The 8,079-nt window shown below is 39.3% G+C and overlaps 1 protein-coding gene across 1 annotated transcript in view; it reads right to left on the reverse strand.

The window, feature by feature from the left end:
- The window catches only part of LOC101863678 (peroxisomal sarcosine oxidase), a gene marked incomplete in the record, with an annotated part of 27,690 nt that extends 26,157 nt beyond the window's left edge, over window positions 1–1,533 (reverse strand). Inside the window, 1 exon segment of the mRNA XM_013083647.2 lies at window positions 1,275–1,533.
- Between the last annotated feature and the right edge of the window lie 6,546 nt (window positions 1,534–8,079).

Genomic DNA, 8,079 nt, shown 5'->3' on the forward strand with positions numbered 1-8,079 from the left:
GGGACCTTTGAATGAGAGGCCAACACCTTAACTTCTAGGCCACGAGAGCCCCCTTCTGAATTGTATGGCTGTTTAACTCCTTCATGACAAAGCTGACACGCACAATGACATGCCTATTATGTCGATCAGTAGCAGAACAAAGGCGGTGTTGTGGTACATTTTAAACCAGATGCAAATCAGAAAGACGAATGTGCATATTTTATAGTGGGTCTATGAATGTTGTTGAGCGCCCTAATTTTTTATTTTTTTTTAGATAAAGGAAACAAAAGAACAAACTGTATAAATAATGAGGTGCTGTCCCCCCCCCCCCCCCCCCCCCCCCCCCCCCCCCCAACACAAACAAACGAAACAAAACACACCTCAGCGAGGCATGAAAAACTGACCATAATATTTTGATTAACACTGAAAAAAAAACAACAGAACTATAAATAATAAAGCATAATATAACTTCGTCATTCATACGGATCATATTTTATTTATTATTTTTTAGTTATCTGAAACTCACAAGTGTATGAGATCAGCTTGTTGGAATCAGCTTGCACGTATTATTATCAGGCACCGAACACAGAAAGTAACATTAAATAAAAATAGCGCTGTACGCATTCCACGGGAATCTTGACTGATGCAAGCTAGGAGACACCACAGGTAAATAAGACTGGGAAAGTATTCGTTTATCGAAGCATCAAGCATGTTGTTTAGATTTGGCGAATTCGGGTAACAGGGTAATGTTCGAGTATAAGTATACCATTTCCGGACATCTTTGGTTCTTAATAGTTTTTAAAAAAAATATATAATACTCTTTATCACAGGTAATCATACAGTTTTGCTCGTGTTATTCACATACTTTGCTTGAATCAGGTAACAACGTCCTAAAATGTGGTCGTTGAATCTCATCTCATTACCGGGTACCCAGTTTCGCCAAATCTGAATAAAACGTCGGAAAGTGGAACAAGCATTTTGGAAACATCGTTTAATGTGCCTTATCGTGAGTTGGAAACGTGTGAAATTAGGCTGCTTGCTTTACTTTTTTTTTCTTATCCTGACTTGCCTCGTAAGAGTAAGAAGAATATTATATATTGGACTATTGCCAGCAACAACAAATTAAGTAAATCTGGTGAACGTAACTTAAATACTTGTGGAAAACTGGACCTATCCGGTTTTATGCAATCGAAACCTCAGTTTGTCACACGTGAAAACATCTGATCAGAGTCACTCAGAGTCTAACAAGAAGCTCATTATCATATTAGCAAATACGAACACAATACAACACAAACCAGTTCGGGCTAGTTTTCACGCACGAGAATGTCCATATAAACATGTGTGAAACAAGTGCCACTAGTCGTCGATCGGTCCCGGCAGACTGTTGTGTGTGTGTATACTGTATACTCGCTCGCTCTGAGCTTATGTGCCCACACACTGAAATGCTGAGCAGGCGCAGAACGAAAGGAGAATTATTCGTGTTATTGTGTCAGTCAAGCCATACAGGTCATGGGAACGCTGTGTAGCCTGTTTTTGAACGAAGGTGCGCTCGCTCGACCGAGACCTGAGGAATGCCCCTCACTCCTCATTCCCCTTTTCTTTTTTTTTGCTGCCTCGCCCTACGTCTATAAGTCTACTACCAAACCTAGCGTTCTCTTTTCTGTTTACTGGGTGCGTGAGAAGAGACTTGAACAAGTAGAAGTTAGGGAGCGGGGGCTGGGAGGGAGGGAGGGGGGGGGGGGGGGGGGGGGGGGGGGGGGGGTGTATCTATCGACAACACTCTTTTTGGAGAGGCTGAGGAGATCGATACGGAGGTTTTTGCTCGTGCTCGAGTTTGTGAGCGCATACGCCATGAGACCAGCGTGACCCTGGAGGGTCAAAGTTCGGGCAACTGGGTGCCAGTCAAGTGCTGTACATAGTGAGACTGAATTCTCGCGTTTACCACTGTGCTCATAATGATAAGAGGCCTAAGGGAAATACATTGTAACAGTAAACTCTAAGAACTCCATCTTACCAGTATGGAAAGATCTAACTTTATAATATTTTTTTTGTTTCGAAGATTCGCAGTTGATAACAGCTGTAGTTTTTATACTACTAAGCATCTCCTGGAAGAGAGGAGAAATGTTGAAACTGCGTACCTGATCTTTTCAAACAAGCCATTGTAAAACTTTCACTTAAAAGAATAGGTCTTGATGAAAACGACATGAAAAATTTTAGGTCACTTTCCAATCTTAACTTTTTATAAAAAATCCTGGAGAGAATCGTTTTGTGTCACCTTCAACAATATTTAAAGGCTAATGACTTGGAAGAACCTTTTCAATCTGCTTATAAAAGACTCCTCAGTACGGAAACCGCTCTTTTAAAGGTATCATCAAATGTTTTAAATGAAATCGATAATAAAAAGTCTGTGTTTTGGTTCTACTTGATTTGTCAGCCGCGTTCGATACCATCGACAACGACAGTTTCCTAGAGAGATTGTAAAAGCCATTTTTACTATCAGGTACTATTCTAATCTGGTTAAAATCATATCTAGAAAATAGATTTATGTTGGTGGAAATTGGCAATGAAGTGTCAGATCTTTTACCTCTAAAGTGTGGGGTTCCTCAGGGTTCGGTCCTTGGCCCTGTCATCTTTACAATGTACACTCAAAGTCTCTCATCAATAATTTCTATGCCCTCAATTATCATCTGTATGCAGAGGATACACAGCTGTATGGATTCCTTACTACTGACAATGTACACAATCTCATAGATAGAATCGCCAGATGAATCAACAATATAAGAAAATGGATGTTCAAGAACAAATTGAAAGTAGATGAGGATAAGACCAAAATATTATTTATTCGTAGCAGCGCATGCAATGAAATTGACAATATCAGTATAAACATCAATGACCATGAAATATCAACCTAAACTACAATTTTTAAAAAATAGGTGTAGTGCTAGATCAAGATATGCCAATGAAAAATCTATATCTCCAACTGAAGAAAATAAGGAGCATTGGAAAATATATATCTATTGATGTCACCAAAATTTTAATAATATCACTTATATTGTCAAGGCTTGATTATTGCATTTCCTTACTCGCTAGCGTGCCTGATGAACAATTTCAACAACTACAAAGAGTACAACATATTGCTGCCAAAATAATTACTGAGAAACTAAAGCATGATCATCTGACGCCTATTTGAAAAGATCTACACTAGCTTCTGGTGAAAGAGCGTATCATATATAAAATCTGTTTAACTTGCTACAAGTGCTTACATGATCTATCACCTGACTACCTAAAACAGATTTTAACACCCTATGTACCACCTAGAACGCTCAGATCATCAAGTGACAAAACAACCCTTGTTAAACCTAAAATAAATTACAAATCATTTGGCCAGCGCTCTTTTTCCTATTTTGCCCCTCTTGTTCGGGATAGGCTTCCAAAAACTACCAGAGAAGCAGAAAATCTAGAAATTTTAAAGAAAAAACTAAACGCATTTCTATTTTCCACATATTTCGATTAGACAGAATCCATCCCAGCTGTAGATCGTCGTGAATTTGTATGTGCGCATGTACGTATGTGTGTATAATGTAAGTGTGTATGGGTGTGCGTGTGCGTGCGTGAGTGTGTGTGCACGGGTATGTAATACTAGGTGGCTATAAAGCTGATTTGCAATTGCATAATATGTTTCCTGTCAAGCGCAAAGAGCATTGCATAAGTGGATATGCGCGAAATGAGGCAACCCATCATCGTCATCATCATCCTTTGCCCCTTCTTATCGTACCGTCTTTCAGACACAACCCTAGTCGTATGGAAGCTAAGATCTCACACCGAGCCTTCGCAGATAAATTCGAGAAGTCTCCGAGGTCCAATGTGCATGTTGTCCACGTTAAAGATTATTTGGAGGTCCTAAAATCGACAACAGTGCGCTTCGGCCGCCACCCGGCCAAAATTCAAAATTCCTACCAAACTTATGTGTTATAATGCGCTCATATATCTTATGCAGTTGCAAGCGCCGTAAAACATTACAAAAAAACCTGCAGTAAACGATGCATTTCATGTCCATGTATTTCCAGAAAAGCAAGAACAGAATTTCATTCGTAACAACTGCAGATAGTTTACTGAACGTACGGTGCTACAAGTGAAACACACACATACACACACACATACACACACATACTCACACACACACACACACACACACACACACACACACACACACAGAGAGAGAGAGAGAGAGAGAGAGAGAGAGAGAGAGAGAGAGTGTGTGTGTGTGTGTGTGTGTGTGTGTGTGTGTGTGTGTGTGTGTGAGAGAGAGAGAGAGAGAGAGAGAGACAGACAGAGACAGAGACAGAGACAGAGACAGAGACAGAGAGAGAGAATGTTTTGCGGAGCGGGTTGTTTCAGCTCATAAAACATTTAATTCATATACTAATGTCCTGTCTTGTTGGGTGTCTGCGTGCGTGCACCAGACCTTTTTATCATTCCACTGCCATTGTAAACGACCAAGACAAATATCTCGCTGTGAGGTGAATAAAGATTGTCATTGTCATTGTAAAAATAGATACAGTCAGCAAAAAAGAGCAACCTTAAAATTTGTAGTCCATTGCATAGACGTTTATCGTGGACGTAAAATATTTGTAGTTAGAGTTTTAAAAAAGCCGCATTTGCAGTTAATCATTTTAAAAAGAAGAAAATAACCCCTACAAACAACAATATAACAAGCAAACAAACAAACAACAACAAAAACAAAAACAACCCCCCCCCCAAAAAAAAAAACCAACAAAAAAACCCAAACAACAACCGTTTAACTAAGCATAGAAAACAAACATCAGCTTGTTGGATTTGCAAATTTTAATGCACTTTAGACAAATGACTCAACCGAAGTGGCGACGCCATTGCGTTAAGCCTGAATTTGAAGGCATATGGGCGTTAAGACACTATCTATCTATCTATCTATCTATCTATCTATCTATCTATCTATCTATCTATCTATTCCTGTTTCACTCCCTCATCATCTTCGAGCACTATCCAGCATAGGGGAAAAGGCCATGAACACTTTCCACTTTTTCTTGTCCGGTGCGAGCCCCCTCTTGATGTTATTCCATGTCACCCCGCTTCTCTGTACATCATTCTCTGTAATTTTTCTCCAGGTTTTACGTGACCTCCCCCCTTGATCATTTACGCTCTGGTTTCCAATCTATCACTTTCTTTGTTAAGCAGCTGCCTGACTTCCTGAGAGTGAAAGTATGTCCAATCTGCAGTCACCGCCTTCTTCCTACTTCGTCTCTGACTGGGTTGTGTCTTGTTCTTTTGAACTCTTCACGCCGGTGATCCTATTTGTCCACCTGATCTTCAGTAACTTTCTCAGACACTCGTTAAAAAATACCTTGATTCTCTTTATGCAAGTGTGAGCTTGAGATGAGTTCCATGTCGAATAATCCTCAGCTTTATTCAGAGCGAGCTATCCCTGGTCCTCCAAATCCTTTTCAAATATTAAAGCAGCCTGTGTCTTTAAGGTGCGGAACTTAGTTTCAGATCCTGTTCCCTTCACCCCCCCCCCCCCCCACTCTATTATATTCCCTGAATAGCAAAGGATTCAACATCTTCTACTGCATTTTCTTCTATTGTGACCTGCTCTTTTTGTGGTGCATCTAATCTTAAACAGACTGCCTCCTAAATGATCAAAAGTATTTAGTTTATGTAGAAGTAAAAGATATACAACCAGAAAAGGCTCAGCTTCGTTGAACCCTATCATACACGGTGACGCTAAAACGCTATTAATTGTATCGTTATTTTTCTTAGCACTTCATGTGCACAATGAATAAGGCAAATTAAAAACGTTTTGTGATGGGAAAATACAACAATTAATAAGAAGTGAGTTGCGACCATTCAGATAATATAAAAAGAAAACTTATATCCTCCAGAAATATTTTTGTGGTGTTGACGTATGCACAATTTCTCTGTAATTTTACGAGTTTTGATCGGATGTTCTTGTGTCATGACGTATACATGGACACGTTTACTGTGGATGCTAGGGGGTCTTCAGAATTTCTCATTGCGAAGTTGAAAGAGCTGGTAAACGAGTGATAATTTCAATGATAATTGAAATTTGAGATTTTGCCTATTATCGAGGCTGTAAGTTCCGGAGTGCTACGTTAATTACTGTTTGGTGCTCTGTCAATATGGTGACATTGATAGTTTTTTGTGTGTATCTAAATTTTAAAAATAACTAGCTGGGCTCCCTTTCGATGAAAGGAGTAGTCGGTGCATTTACAGCAACTGAAACTGAAAGTCATTGGTCTACTATATTTACACACCCTACTGGAGTGAAGCAATAAATCTTGAGAGAAAAGTGACACACGTGTTTCCAAGTTGACAAATATATAGTAGATTACAGAGACAGAAGCGTGTTGATTGTTCCCAGTAGCAAGAAAAAGAATTTGACAAAGGAGTCCAGAAAAAGCGCTGATGGGCATCAAGCGAAAGGATCACAGCCGAATGTAGAAGCAAGAATTTTTTAAAAAACCATGAGGTTAGGTAGCACACTTTAAAAAAATAGTGCTCAGTATTGCGCGACAATGCGCAATATTATCGAACGGAAGTACGACTTGAAATAAACAAACCAGGCGGATGTTTAAAAATTACAGCAAAACTATCTCAAAACTGAAAAAAAATTAAGGGCGTCATGATCTGGAGAATATTTTAAAGAATCTTTTGGCGAAAACCGCATGTCGATAGATGCAGCCATTTAAAAGCCTTTTGAATAGCAACATTCGGCCACCACAAATAAACAATAGAAGACATTTAATGCTTTTTCCGTCCCCTGTCAGGGTCAGCTCGGGTTAAGAGGGATAGTTCTTCAACATCCCAGCAGAAATTCTAAGATACTCCATAAAATGTCCTACTCATTTAGGAATCGAACTCGAGTCTCCTGCGTGCGACAGCGAAGTGTCTATTTATATACCGCTATACCAAAGATTCTCCACTACTAGTAGTAGAGAATCTTTGGCTACCGCACAGATGCCGGAAATTCCGCTAAAAAAACTTGAAGCGTAAAAGGGCAGAAATCAACACGCATTATGTGAAAAATACACGTTTTGTTAATTTAATTTTACTGCGTATGATGGTTCGAGATTCTATAGCAACATTGTCTTTGCTCAGCAGTTGATTGGACATCTAGTATCTATTATCTATTTGTGGTGGCCGAATTTTGCTATTCAAAAGGCTTTTCAATGGCAGCATCGATCGACATGCGGTTTTCGAAAAAAGTATTCTTTAAAATATTCTCCAGATCGTGACGCCCTTGGTTTTTTCAGTTTTGAGACATTTTTGCAGAAAAAAAGCTAAATTTCTTTATTTCGCCGATCGCTTTTGCAGGCCGACGCTTCTGTGTCTGTAATTTTAGAAAACCCGGAAGTGATATTTCGCGAGCCGCATTTTGTTTTGAGAGTACAGATCTAGACCTTCTAATTTTTTTGCATCTCTCAAGATTTGTTGCCCCATTCCAGTAGAGTGTAGATATAGTAGGCCAATGTCTTTTAGTTGATATTAAAGCACCGATCATTCTTTTCATCGAAAGGGGGCCCAGCGAGTTTATTATATTTGTGAACGTTCGTCACTTTGGTTGCCTAAAACTTCCGAACCACTTGACTTTCGAATTTGAAAAAAAAACCCAAAAAACTGTTGTTCAGAACCATACCATTTAAAGGGTGTACAGTTGTCTCTCTGGTTATATTAAGGAGTCTGAAGTCGCTGTAGTTTAATTTTCAGATTTTCATTAGTTTGGTTTAGATATAATTTTCTAACACGCCATAGTAAACAAGTGAGGCTTCCATTCACAAGCAGTGGGCACTTATTCCACAATGACATGACGATCGATTCTTCTGACTCCTTTTATCGAATGGGTACTCAGTTAGTATAATATATAGGATGTATAACCGCTACATCCGTAAAAAGGGGTTTATATTTAATTTAAAAATTTAAGGCGGATCTGTTTCGTCTCTTTGGTCATTTGAGAAGTTTTTTGTGTTTTCTGTGCCCGTGTGATCTGTTCCCGACTGAACACACACACACGCACACACACACACACACACATACGCACACACA

Source organism: Aplysia californica, unplaced genomic scaffold, assembly GCF_000002075.1.
Source record: "Aplysia californica isolate F4 #8 unplaced genomic scaffold, AplCal3.0 scaffold00246, whole genome shotgun sequence".
Classification (NCBI taxonomy): domain Eukaryota; kingdom Metazoa; phylum Mollusca; class Gastropoda; order Aplysiida; family Aplysiidae; genus Aplysia; species Aplysia californica.